Below are 13,415 nucleotides of genomic sequence, written 5' to 3'. Positions count from 1 at the left end.
ATGTGGAAAACAACGGGTTAAGCTAAGGGGCGGTAAAGCTCTACGTAGAACCCTGGTCTGGGTGCTCCATTTCGAGAAACTGCAGCATTAGCGACCAAATCAAGTAGAAGTAATTAAAGAGTATTCCAGGCAGTATGGTGTATTAGGGCTTTGGGCCGGATCTCCATATGTGTACCCTTTTTTTCTTGGAAAAAAGGCTTTGTTATGTCCACACACCTTTAAGTTATCGATACTATTCTATTTTGTAAAAAAAAAACTACCTTCAACACTCCAAAAAGATTCGCGGCCTCTAGCTAGATATGAATATACAGTACAGTAAAAATTATATACGTCGGATATGTATCTTGAAATGATTTCATATGCTATATTGCTGAGAATGTAACAGAAACTATATTAACGTCATATTACATTTTTTGAAAATACAGACGAATGCTATTTTAAAGTTAGAATCAGAATAAAATACAGCTTCTATTCTTGAGTATGGTGAGGGAACAGCACTGCAGGACCACTGAGCAGTTTTAGCAGCGTAATTACATAGGAATTTCGGCTGTCCAACGACTGAAACAGATCTTTTCCCATTATTAATAATGTAATTGAAAGCTTGAGAGGCAAAATGCACTTTTCATTAGATGTATTTGCATAAACAAACTTAAAGAAGAAAGTAATGGACGTTCAAGATACTATAAGGCAACAAACAAGAGCAAAAAAAAAAAAGATACACACAATCGTCTCTCAACAATGCAAAAGCAAAGTCCATTGTAAGCCTTTATCCAGCTACCAAGTACCAACCATGACGAAAAAAGAGATCATAGTTTCTACCAAGTGAACAGGCTACTTACGCCTCATCGGTAGCTGCATCCCTCCTCTCATCATAACGCAAAATTCCTCATAGTTAATCCTCCCATTCTGGGACAGGCAAGTGACCAACTCACCAACATCAAGAATATGGAAGGACAGGCAAATGACAAACATCAAGAATGAATAAACACAGCGCAGCTGAAAAGACAATAGTGTAAGCAGCTTACATTGTCCGTGTCAACTTCTGATATGATCTCCTTTATCGTACTCGTGTCACCCATCTCATGCTCGATCAAAGCCGACTCTAGCTCATCTCTTGTGATGAAGCTGCATAATATCAAGGTAATCCTCCATGTTAAACAGAACAGATTTACGCACGATACATAATTTGGTAGGAATTGGTGCTAATAAATGTAAACCAGTAATAGTAATATAACCAATAGTTTAGACAAGTTTTGATGGACAAAAATGTAGTTGTTTGCCGTTGCGATGTCAATTTGAAGTACGTACTCACCCGCGGTTATCTTTATCGAAGTACTGGAATGCATTAAACAAATGCTCTTCTCTTTCGAGCTTGTGTCTATGCATTGTGGCAGTGATGAACTCAACATAGTCAATGGATACATTCCCATCAATATCAGCCTGGAAGAGGTCAAAAGGTAAGCATGTAAGGAAGTCACAAGAACAAGATCCCAAAAATGTACTGTAACATAGTTCTAGTCTTCTAAATTAGAACATACAACCTCCATCAACTGCTTTACTTCAGCTTCTGACAGATTTAATCCAAGTTTGGGTAATCCTGCTTTGAGTTCTTCGTATGTGATTGTACCACTGTTGTCTGTGTCTTTGTTCATGAACATTTGCTTCAAGCCCTTGATCTCTTCCTCGTTAAGGTTTGAAGCAATAGCCTGCACATAAATATGCTGATAAGCACAAGAAAAGAAAAGGTAGCTAAGCATGAAGATATCAACCTTCAGAACCATCTTTTTCAGCTTATTCATTGCTCTGAATTGCTTCATTCTAGAAAGAACAGCACTGTCAATAGGCTTATCAGATGCGTCTCCACCTTCTCTAAGCCATGGATGTTCTAATCAAGCATTTAATACACATATTATAATTAATATTATTTTATTTTCTGAAAAGTTGCTAAAGTTTGGAATTAACGCTTGCTGGGAAGCTTACGAAGAACTTGGTCTGAAGTAGGTCTTTTATTTGGATCTCGTGCCAACATCCTTCTAACCAGGTCTTTAGCGCACACAGATATTGATGGCCAAGGCGGACTTTCGACGTCAATCTCCCCAATCAGAATAGCTTCATATATCCCCTTTTGAGTTTCTACACAGCAAAATAGAGGATAAAGATCAGAAATAGGATAGCATTGCTGCTTAATAGGATACATGTCAGACATTGAAGTAGAAGTGGATCTTAAGAGGTAAATATACCAGCCCAAAATGGAGGAGAGCCACAGAGGAGAATGTACAAAATAACTCCTGCACTCCAAACATCTATCTCTTTTTCATAACTTCGCCTAAGGACTTCAGGAGCAAGATAATAATCACCTCCAACAATGAACAATGTCACTGTACATCTTTCCTGTTATGTTCGAAAGACAAACAGTGAAGAGATAATGAGAGATCCCAAAGCTGGAAGTTTAGGGTCTGAGGGTACTAAACATCAAATAGTTACTTCAGTTTGTTACACCAAGTTCTCTTAGATTAAAATAACTATTCTATCAACCCGTGCTCCCGCACGGGCTAATTAGAACTAATATAAAAATAAGATCAATAATTATAATTATCTATCTCACCCCCTTTTTTCATCTATTAAATATTCTAACACATACTCTAAAATATATATTTTTCATTATGTAGTTAAAATAGATTTCATTTTGCATCACACCTTCATATGTATTCGATATATATTTAGTTGAACTATTTGTTTATGAATTGATATTCTTATCTCTTCAATACATGAATATATGGTGACATATATCGTGGATAGTATTTTTTATATAAATAATATATTAATAATAATAGAAATGTAATTTAGAATTTTATACTGGTACACTTTATATTTTATTATAATTATATAATTCAGATTTAGATTTAGGAGTAATTTAACTTGTAATAATAATGACATAATTGGATAATTTATATGCAAATTTAGGGGGGGTATTTGTATTATTTTTATAATGGCATAAGTGGGTAATTTACATAAAGATTAGGGGGTTACTTTAGATTTTTTTATAACGGCAGAGGTGGGTAAATTTAGATACATATTTAGCGGGTTAGTTTAGTCTATTTTCATAATGGCAGAAGTGGATAATTTATTAGGAAAGATAGCAGATCTGATGTTTATTATAATTAGAATTGTTGGATTGATGACGGGATGTTTCTGATTTTTTTGAGAATTTATAGAATTTCTCTATTTTGTAAGGTGTCCACCAAGCATCCTAGGTGGCTTCATGTGCCAATTAGTAATAGTAAGATAAAAAACAAATACCGGAGAACCATGGATGAAGATGTACAATGAAAAGAATGATGACCTCCCCACAGCAAGCAATTGCCACCATCATCCAGAACAATATTTATATATCTCCCCAAATACAAGGATCGTCATTAAGAGGATAATACGATTCTCAATGTGGTTGCGACTTGGGCTTCAAACCAGTCAAACATTAAAAAGCATTCAGCTATCGTTACTAATTTAGTAGTAGTGATTTCCCACTCATAACTGATATAGGGCCAGCTTTATAGTTTTCAGTGCTAACCCTGAAACTGAACATGGGAAGTCACCAGTTTTGGCTGGTTCTCTGTGAAGCTAGGCGGGGTCAACAGGTCTTGAAGTTACTATCTATGGGACATTATGTTTACAGTTTGCAGTGACAAAAAAAAATGTTGCCCTAACATGCCCAAAAAGGTGAGAATTATCGACAAGCTCTTGAATTGCTTGGAGTAGAAAGTGCCATAAGTTCAAATGACCAAAAATCAGATTGTGTATGGAATGCTAGCCCTATATGGGTTGTTCAGAAATCTGAAAACTTGAAACTACAACCAGCCACAAACCTCAACAGATCAAAGTTTAGAATATATGTCTAACTGCTACTGCAAACATTACCTTCTTCAATGAAGACTGAAAGCCCGAAATCAGTGGCCTTGAGCATTGCATTCTCCTCCTTGGTTTCGAGCAACAAATTCTCTGGTTTCAGATCACGATGCATCACTCCCATGAAGTGGCATGTCCTCACAACATTCACAACTGCTCTGCATATTGTAGCAGCTGCCCGTTCTGTGTAGTGCCCCTTAGCAATGATCCGATCAAATAGCTCACCGCCAGCGCAGAGCTCCATCACCAAATGCACATTCCTCTTATCCTCGTACGCTCCCCGGAACTCAACAATGTTTGGCTGCCCACTCAAGTGCTGCATGATCTGGATCTCCCTGCGAATGTACTCCCTGTCTGCCTTGCTGGTGAACATGCACTTAGAGATGGACTTGCAGGCGTACTGCCTACCTGTAGCAATCTCTGTGCAGATGTACGTCACTCCAAACTGGCCGCGGCCAAGCTCCTTCCCGAGGGAGTAGACTGTGCGCACATCCTAGAGCAAGCCCAATAAAGGGCTTGTCGCCCGACAGCTCAACACAGCACGTTGACATGGAAGAGAGAGGGGAAGAGAGAGAGAAAGCAGCTTGTCGCCCCTGCCGTCGCCGAGCTGCTGCACTGTTTAGTCAGTTGGCCACCGCTCCCACGCTTCCACATTTGCAGCTGGTCCGCGCAGAGCACTGTTCATTTACTGTTCACCGCATAGAACAGTGGAAGCGCCAAGCCGCTTGTCGCTCTTGTTGGCCATGCTCTAAGGCTTGCCAAGAATTGTGTCTGCAGTGGGCTTCGGTGGGACTACCGGAGGTTTCATCGCCGGCGGCCGTACCTGTGGCTGAGGAGCATTGTGGTTAGAATAGCCATACCCATTGGTACCTCCCCGTCGTTCAGAATCTGGGGCTGTAGCTCTGCTGCAACACTGTCCCATTTCTCCAGTCAAATTATCTTCCAGCTCTGAGCTTGCCCAGCTCTGAGCTTGCAACCTGACAGCTGAGCAGATGAGACCAATCAAGACTAAACCTGTAGGGATCCCAAGGAGGAGAGCAGTCGTGTCAGTACAAAGCAAGCCAATCAAGTGTTGACAGCCAAAATTGGCTTCAACTGGTGCTCCCAGGCGGTCTGACCGGTCTGGTCTATGTAGCCGGTCTGGCAGGAGCTGATCAGTCTGACCGGTGGGTCCGACCGCTCTGACCGGTCCTTTAGGAGTCAAAGAACAATTAAGGATTTTTATAGATTTATATCTGTAAACATGATTTCTTGCGGGGTAAGTCCTCCCCACTCTATAAATATAAAGGGTCACGACTGATTGAGAAATCCAATCAATCAAAAATAAATACAATTATTACTTTTTATCGTCTTTATCCTTTTCTCCAAACTCTAGATTTTCCAACCTCCATCTGCGGTTCTTCCTTCATCTCCGCGATGTCTGAAGGCGTTTTAGGTGGCCTGCCAATCCTAGAACAACCCTACGCATGCTTGTCCTGACGAGGTCCCTCCCGAGTGAGCGTTTGTCGGTTGCCGCTAGTTCTACCCGTCAACGGTCTGATCGGTCCCCTTGACCGGTCTGACCACTCCACGCAGGAAAGGTGTCAACACATTTTTAGCGTGTTTGTGTGTTGACCAGGAAAGGTGTCAACACATTTTTGGCGACTCCGCTGGGAAGAAATATTTTGGTTAGCAAAACCGATCTAATATACCCTAAAGAAGATAGACTCTACTACCGAAGTCGACAAGGATAACATCATCCTTACTACGTATGTCGACAAGGATAACATCATCCTTACTACGTATGAGCATCTTCCTGAAGGTGTCCGCCAGATGCTCGAGGAGTGCAAGAGAAGCATGACGAAGAAGATCTACAAGCGACGCTTGCAAGCATCAAGGTCGATCGACGCGGCAAGGTCACCAAGATCAAGGAGACCGACTTCGCTTCTACCTCCACAGATGCATCTACTGAGGTAACACCTGCTACAAGTGATTCATCTTCGGTGTTACTTTAGAACAAATTCAGAAGTTGCTAGCTGAACGTGATGTTTATTGGGTTAATTGGCTTAGCTCTAAAGAAAGAGAAGCAGCTGGTAAAAAAACCAAAGATAGCCTTAGCTCTTAAGAAAGAGAAGCAGCTGGTAAAAAAACCAGCGATAGCCAGTGAAACCCCATCTGTTTCTACTATTGCTACTTCTGAAGCTTATACTTCTCAACCTCCGGCAACATCTCCTATGAGTCAACCTCAGTATGGAATGCCGATGAATTATTTTAGTGGTCAAACAGTGACACCTACATATACAAATCCTATTATGAGCATCTCTGGTTCGGCCAACATTAGCCGAACAAACGAGCTTGTTCCACACGTGTCACAAGTACCACCCAGGAGCTCTGTCACCTATTGGTTCTATCTCATATGAGATTTTGACCAATATGTGCAGCTTTGGCAAAACCGGCAGAGACCGTTCGGACCGACTTCCCAGTCCGATCAGACCAGTTCCCCTCAGTCGGTCAGACCGGTTGCAGTGATCAGTCCGACCGGTCCGGCCAGTCATTCTGTTTCAAACCAGCGCGAGGTATCTACATCTTCACAGCCAAATTCTTCATGTAATTTTGATAAAGTACTTGCTGAGTATAAGAATGATTTCGCTAACTTGCTTAGAGAAAACTTTGGAGTGGATGTTAGAGGTAAAACTCGTGCATACCAAAAGCTATATCCTACTTCGTTTGATTCAATTGCATATCCTGCTGGTTTTAGGTTGCCTGAATTATTTATTAAATTTAGTGGGAAAGATAGCGGAAGTACTTTTGAACATATTAATTAGTATCTTGCCCAACTAGGAGAGGCTGGTTCTATAAGTGAGTTGAAAGTGCACTTGTTTTCTTTATCTTCAACTGGAACCACTTTCTCATGGTTTTCTCCATTGGCTCATGGGAATAATTAGAGCAGAATTTCCATGAGTATTTTTTTATGAGCATAATGAGCTTAAATTGTCTCACTTAATATCGGTTAGACAGATGCATGATGAATTTGTCAATGATTACATAAGAAGATTCTATGATAAAAAAACCGATGCTTTGGTGTGAATATTGCAGAAAAAAATCTAGCAGATTTGGCTTTTTAATGGCGTACGCTCTCATATCAAAGAAAGATTAGAGGGATATGATTTCTTTACTGTTATTCAAGTGCATCAGAGAGCTTTGGCTATAGAAGGCCGAAGCAAAGTGTCTCAAGAAACTCAAAGACAGCATCGTTCTAGTGTGCATGCATTAGATTACAATTCAGATTGTTCAGACGATGAGTCTATGTATATGCTGTTGAGTTTATTTGGCCGTCGCAAACCAAATCTTATACATGTTCTGCTCTTAAGCCGATTCACAAAAATCGGCAAAGAAGAGAAATTTGCTTTTGATGTATCCAAGTGTGAGAAAATATTTGATGAGTTATACAAGAATGGATATATCAAGATGTCTCATATTATACTACCACTTGAGGAGTTAAAGCGGCGAGCTTATTGTAAATTACATAATACTTTTTCGCATGCCACCAATGATTGTAATGTTTTGCATGGACAAATTCAATCGGCCGTTAATGAAGGATGATTGGTTCTTCCTACCATACAGGTTGATCAGAACCCTTTCGTGCACACACTTGAATTGAGAAATCCTAAAGTGCTAGTTCGACCAAGTCATGCTGCGACAAAAGAAAAAAAATGTAATTATTGGTGATGAAAGGTCTGAGAAGAAGCTGACACTGAAGAAGGCCCCTCCAGCTCCAAGAAGCTGACACTGAAGAAGGCCCCTCCAGCTCCAGCAAAGGTTTCAACGCTCGGGGGGCAAGACGAGAAAAAGAAGACCAACGACAAGTCAACTGGTCTGACTGGTTCTGATGTCAATCTGGCTGGTGACCCGACCGGTCTAACCGATGCACAGACCGGTCTGATCGGTGTGTCCAGGGAAACTAGAGAATCTTCCAAGAGCAAGACAAGACCGAAGAAGAAGAAGAAGAAGAAGAAGAAGAAGAAGAAGAAGAAGAAGAAGAAGAAGAAGAAGAAGAAGAAGAAGAAGCTAAGGATGCAAAATCATCATCGAAGCATCAAGAGCAATCGATTTCTTGTCCACACCAAGGTAATTATCTTGCTGCAACTTATGGGCCGATTGCTCCCTCGTGTTGGTCCTATCCTTATTTTTATACGCCCATAGATTTTGCGTGGCAGGGCACAGCTCAACGCCGGTACGATGCCACATGGTGGCGCTCTTCTGCGGGGTCGGGGAGAAACAGGGGAGGGAGGGAGATGGGAGAGGGACAAAAAGAGAAAAAGAGAGAAAAGGGAAGGCTAGAAAGCAAAAATAATTTTTCTCCAGTTTGAAAGTTGCAGCTCAAAAATGTTTGAATATGAAAGTTGTTCAGACATTAAAATCCTGCAACTTTCATGTTGGTCAAATTTTCATTTAATTCGTGTTTTAAAAGTTATTTTAAATTTAATACTATTTAGATTTGAATCACTTGTCCTTCATGTGGTTAGAATTTGAGTTTGCAAATGGAACTTTTGAAAAACTTGGACGACACTAAAGTATAAGTGTGTTTTTATACTGCATTTTTCATCAAAAGTTGAGCATGTGTGGTTACAAACACACTTATGAAAAAATCTCATTTGCACACACATACATTCACATGTTTGCATATAAATATATTTATTTCGATTTTTCTTGGTATTATGTGTTAATGGAGTGTTTAATATCTATTTCTTAATATTTTTAAAATCTGGGATGTCACATGCTCCAAGCGCCACCGTGGTTCCCCGTGGCCACCCGCCGCCTCGCCGCACAAATGGATGCCCATCAACATTGACCTCCCCATCGTCCCCTTCGATGCCGCCCATGGGAAGGACATCCCCTTCCCCGCCGCCACCGTCTCCTGAGTCATCGACATCAGCAGCAGGCTCGGCAAGGCAGGCGCCGAGCACGGGGCATCCATCAGCGGGGCCGTGCAGCACGCTTTCAGCCACCTGCTCGTCCTGTTCCGTGGTAGATCCGATGCCGCAAGCAACCGCTGCTGCCATAGGCACCCCTGCCCACCTGCCCCCTACGGTCTCGGCGGGTGAGGAGGCTGTAGGTCTCTTCATCAAGAGAACCACTATGGATAGGTGCCCACTATGGCACTCCTCCTTGGTTGCGGTCAGCGGCTCATTGCCGGTGACAGCGAGCAGCGGCGCTCGGGTAGGAGGAGGATCTGGGAATGCCGGTCCTCCTCTCTGCTTGAGCCCTCGCCCGTGCCTCTGTGCTGCTGTGCAGGGGGCGGTGGTGCGAGGGAGGGAGGGCTAAGTCGGAGCGAGTCAAGGCCGGGATGAGGTGGAGTTGTGTAGACCGCACAGGAGCATTGTTGTCGTTGTACGGGCGCTGGCGCGAGGTCGGGGTACCGTGGCGCTTCTTCTTTGTGCTAGCGTCGATGTTGAGCTCCGGCGATGGTTGTCCGGCTGCTTCCCCCCTTCTTCTTCTGGGGGATCTATTCCCCGCATATGCGAGGGGGGTGCATCGCGTCGCAGAAGCAGGGCCGGCCGCCGCCCCGCCCTTGCTCCCCCGCCTCCCGAGCTCCGGCGCCGCCCCGGCGCCTCCGCCACCACCCTCCACCGCCGCCAACGCCAACCAAGCTCATCGTCGCGCCGTCCAGCCGCCGCCGCGCCGCTTTCTTCTCGCCCCCGCCGCCGGCACCGCCCACCGGGGGTCTGGCCCCGCCCGGCCGGCGGTGCTCCCACGCCGCCGCGCCCTCCGCCGGCTGAACCGCCTCCGCCGCCGGGCCGCTGCCGCTGCCGAGCCCTCCTCTAGGTCCGGTGAGCCCCCTACCCCCAGCAACCCGGATCCATAAGACCCGCCGCCTCCCGCCACCACCCTGGCCGCCGGCGACCTCGCCAGCGGCCGCTCCGCCCACCTACCACCCATTCCTGCCCCCTCCCCCTCCCCCCTTGCTCGCTGGGGGCAGCGCCCCCTCCCCTATCGCGAGGTAGAAGATGAACAGGGGAGGGGGAGCGCTTCTGCGATGCGGCTTCCAAAAATCACGCGAGTGATAAATAGATTTTCCCTCTTCTTCTCCACCATCTTCCTCTGCTTCTCCTCTCCCTCGGTCCCCTCTTTTATGTTTGTGGCGGCCGCCAAAGGGGAAAAAATCCATGAGGCGTTCGAGGGTGTGGGCATGGCTCAGACGACATGGGGTAGGCTAGCAGGGTTTCATGGCGCGCTCGCGCGGGAAAAGGGGGCGCGACAGTCCCGGCGCGGAGGCAAGACGCAACGCGAGCTACGGCGGCGGAGCAGAGGACGATGTCGGTGAGAGCCTGAGAGGTGTTGGGATGAAGGTGAAAAAGCAACAGTGGAGGAGCTGGGCTGTCGGCGGCTTAGGGAAGGTGGTGATGAGTTAGGCTGGCGTGAGCTGGGCTGCGCACGCACGTGGGCCGGAGCGGAGCAGGCCGGGGCATCGGAAGGCTGTGCTATGTGGAGCGGACCAAGGCGAGACGGGCCGGAATGCACGAGGCAAGCCGGGCAGCTATGCGGCTAGGCGGGTCGTGCATGTGCGTTGGCTGGGTGAGCGGGGCGAGTGGATGCAGGTCGACTGTGGAGCAGGCCTGTCTAGGTCAGGCCGGTTCGGCCTGCAAGATTAGGCTTGTGCTAGGTTGGGTTTAGGTTTGGTTTGGGGCAGATAGGTTAGAGGGGATACGTGGGTTTGTTCCTAGGCGGTTAGCCTGTTCGGGTTAGGGCTAGGGCTAGGTGAGCATTTGAAGTTAAGTTTGGAGGGCACACTCCAAATTTAAATTCCACACACGTTCACATAATCAAAAACAAATTCAAATCGAACTCAAATAAACAAGATTAAAATCCAAATATATATTCACACTATCATTTAATCTCTCTAATTTAATTTATAATTTGTAATTATTAGGAATTTAGTTGGAACACTTAAATGTATTTAACTACAACATTATCATAAAATTTTTCATTTTTAATTTTTTTTGACCTTTTAACATTCTGGAGAAATCTAGGATGTTAGAGAGAGGGAGTCGAATCTAGTCGGGGTGGTGAGCTAGGCCAAGCGGGGAAGGAAGGGAGGGAAAGAGAGAGAGGCCAAGCGGGGAAGGAAGGGAGGGAAAGAGAGAGGGAGAGCTGGGCCGGGCTGCGCATGAGAAAAGAGAAAAAGGAGAGAGGAAAATAAAAAGGAGGGAGCGAGGTGAGCTGAAAAGAGTAAGTACAGTTTGGGCTGCTCAGTTTGGGAGAAAATGAGAGGGAGAGATTACTGGCCTGCATGGGCCAAATGTAGGTAGAGAAAAAAGACAAAAAAAAGAAAGGGTTTTGAGTGGATTTTGATTTTTTTTTTTGCAAATTTAAGAACACAAGCAACCATAAATCAATGCAACGACGTAAATGTGAGACAATTTTAAAATTATGAGAAAAATCATACGTTTTAAAAGTTTAAATGGATTTTGCTCTATGGATGTTGTTGTGTAATCAACTTAATAAGTCTATATTACATCTCTTTTTTATGAAACATATATTTCTCGTTTTGGACTATTGATTGTGTGATGTTTTTTCTGTATGTCTGAAATGCGCCCGTAGCGTTAGCGCGGACACACTTACTAGTAACATAGTAACAACACATTTACTAGTAACATAGTAGCACACCAAGCTGTATAGCACTACATCGGATCCAGAAACACAATATTCTACTCGCGACCAAGTGAAATCTACCAAGCTTTCAAGAACTAAAGAAAAGAAGAGCGGGTGGTGGCAGGCAAAAGGGTCGTTGTGGCCTAGCGTTTGTGCGGAAGGGGGGAGAGGAGGTACCTATTGGCGAAAGCCTTGACAATGGCGATGCCTGTGGATGCCAGTTTTCCCTGTTTTGCGGTGTCGTGCTTCCTCCTTTTCTCATGTCTTTCTCCAGGGGTGAAAACCCTATCCTTTCTTGGATGTGCGATGATGATGCTTTTGGCATCATGCCCTTATTGAAGGCGTCGCACCTGGATATCGTCTTCGCCTCGACGTTTGCCGTCTTCGGTGTTCGCCCTTCATTTCTTGGCAGCTGCCTAGCGTGCGGAGACAGGTCCCTATGACGTGAAGTCGGAGTGGTTGTGTCGGGTGATGTAGCTCAGCAATGATAACACGGGGCGGACTGTCCGTCTCTGGGTGTTGCTGCATGTGTGGTTTGGCGGTCACCTGGGGCGGGGCCTTGGTTCACGGTAGGAAATTGAAGCTTCTCTTAACGCTGCGATTGAGCTCGACAACGATGATGATGACTTGTGCATCCTCCGTCTTTTCTTGCCAGCCTGCCCGATGATGGTCGTCTGGGATTTGCTTTGGAAAGTCGAAGCTTCTGGCTTCTTTGCAACCACCTCGGCAATGATGACTCGTTGCTGTGCCGCGGCGCTTGGGTGGGTTAACCATATGGATTAGGTTTGGCTAACTCTTTTTATAGATAAAACTTTTGTTTCTTCTTAATTGAAAGGCAAATTTGGTTCAAAGAAATAATCCGCGAACGGATTCACACACCAGCCTCCCCGATCCAAGGAACCAAGTACTGGGCGGGCAGAACACCACGTACCTTGTGAGAGGGACAGGATTCCCTTCCAACCTCAGAGCCCGGAGAAGCAACCACCCCTCCACCTTAGGAAGTGCTGTGCGCAGGAACTGGGTCTAAAGATCAAATCTTGGGGATGGTGAGGAGAACGCTATTAGGAGGACAGAACAAGAACAGCTCGGCGCGGCGACCGCGGGGAGTGGATTGGAGGTGGTAGCCACCGCAATTGGGGCTCCTCGTCGAACGTCAGCGGCTAGTCCACATGGGGCCGGGAGCTAAAGATCTCCCAGCGAGTAGAATAGCCAGGTCGAATTTCTCAAAGGGAAAAGGTTGACAGGGAGGAGAAGATGGGGGCGGTGTTTTGGGAAAAGCTGAAAGCTTGCTTTCCTGTCAGTTGTAGATAATTGCGTTGATTTACTGGAAGATGCGAATGGTAACTTGCTAAGGCGATTTTGCTAAAAGACTCTCTGGGTTTGTCTATATTGGTAGCTAAGGTGTTTGAAATATACAAGCTGAAACGAAGATGTCTCGGATTATAAAGTATAAACAGATTATTACAATCCCTCAAACTGTTTTATGTACCGCGTCGTCCACGACTACAGCTGCCTGCTTGCTTATTAGTCATCGAACAGGCCGCGTATTTATCGTCCGATCGGCGAGTGGAGTGACCAACCTGGTGATGACAGGCAGTGCAGTTCAATTTAGTAGTTTGGTGGACAACAAGCACAAATTCTTGGGTGGTGGTCGCCTCACTTTGCACGTCAGAATTGTTCGATTCTCTCACACTTAACATAATTAAATTATTAATGTTTGATGCTGCGATCTTATCGTATCGTATATTCGTAATTAGTGCTGATTATTACTTACGGGAAGCGCAGCACAGAGTGTTGAAATTTTTCGATGGTCAAAGCGCCAAAAAAATGAGAAAAATAGGAAAAGGATAATAACACTGTAAGAAGCCATTTTTTAAAAA

The 13,415-nt window shown here is 44.9% G+C and overlaps 1 pseudogene; it reads right to left on the bottom strand.

Moving 5' to 3' along the window:
* Positions 1–367: 367 nt before the first annotated feature.
* LOC120658011 lies at positions 368–13,043 on the bottom strand (annotated as a pseudogene).
* Between the last annotated feature and the right edge of the window lie 372 nt (positions 13,044–13,415).

The sequence above is a fragment of the Panicum virgatum genome, chromosome 2N (genome assembly GCF_016808335.1).
Source record: "Panicum virgatum strain AP13 chromosome 2N, P.virgatum_v5, whole genome shotgun sequence".
Lineage (NCBI taxonomy): Eukaryota > Viridiplantae > Streptophyta > Magnoliopsida > Poales > Poaceae > Panicum > Panicum virgatum.
The sequence above is the reverse complement of the archived record's forward strand: the minus strand, read 5'-3'. Positions and strand labels throughout refer to the sequence as shown.